Here is a 376-nt window from a genome sequence, read left to right as displayed (position 1 = left end):
CGCGAAACGTATTAAATACAAAATTAGTCTAATACACATTCCGTGTACATAGTGGAAACATTAAAATGCTTACAACCCACGTTAATGTGACTAATATTATTGTACTAAATGAATTTATTTTATAACTTGCTTGTGCCTGTAATGCACTCGGTGGAACGACAAACAGTGAAAGAAGGCACGACCATGCACCGACCGTATGATCACGTGAGCCCCAGTTTGTCGACCGCCCATATGGCAACGCCCAAGGGATAATAGCCACCCAGAGTGAATCTAGATTAACCAATGAAACTGGAGGCGTGCCGATGGACAAACTTCGTCTTGTTATCATTTGTTCTTTGATCTTGGGGCGTCGCCAGAGCTCGTGAAGATCCCGAGT

This window comes from Dermacentor silvarum, chromosome 1 (genome assembly GCF_013339745.2).
Source record: "Dermacentor silvarum isolate Dsil-2018 chromosome 1, BIME_Dsil_1.4, whole genome shotgun sequence".
Lineage (NCBI taxonomy): Eukaryota > Metazoa > Arthropoda > Arachnida > Ixodida > Ixodidae > Dermacentor > Dermacentor silvarum.
Note: the sequence above shows the minus strand (reverse complement) of the source record.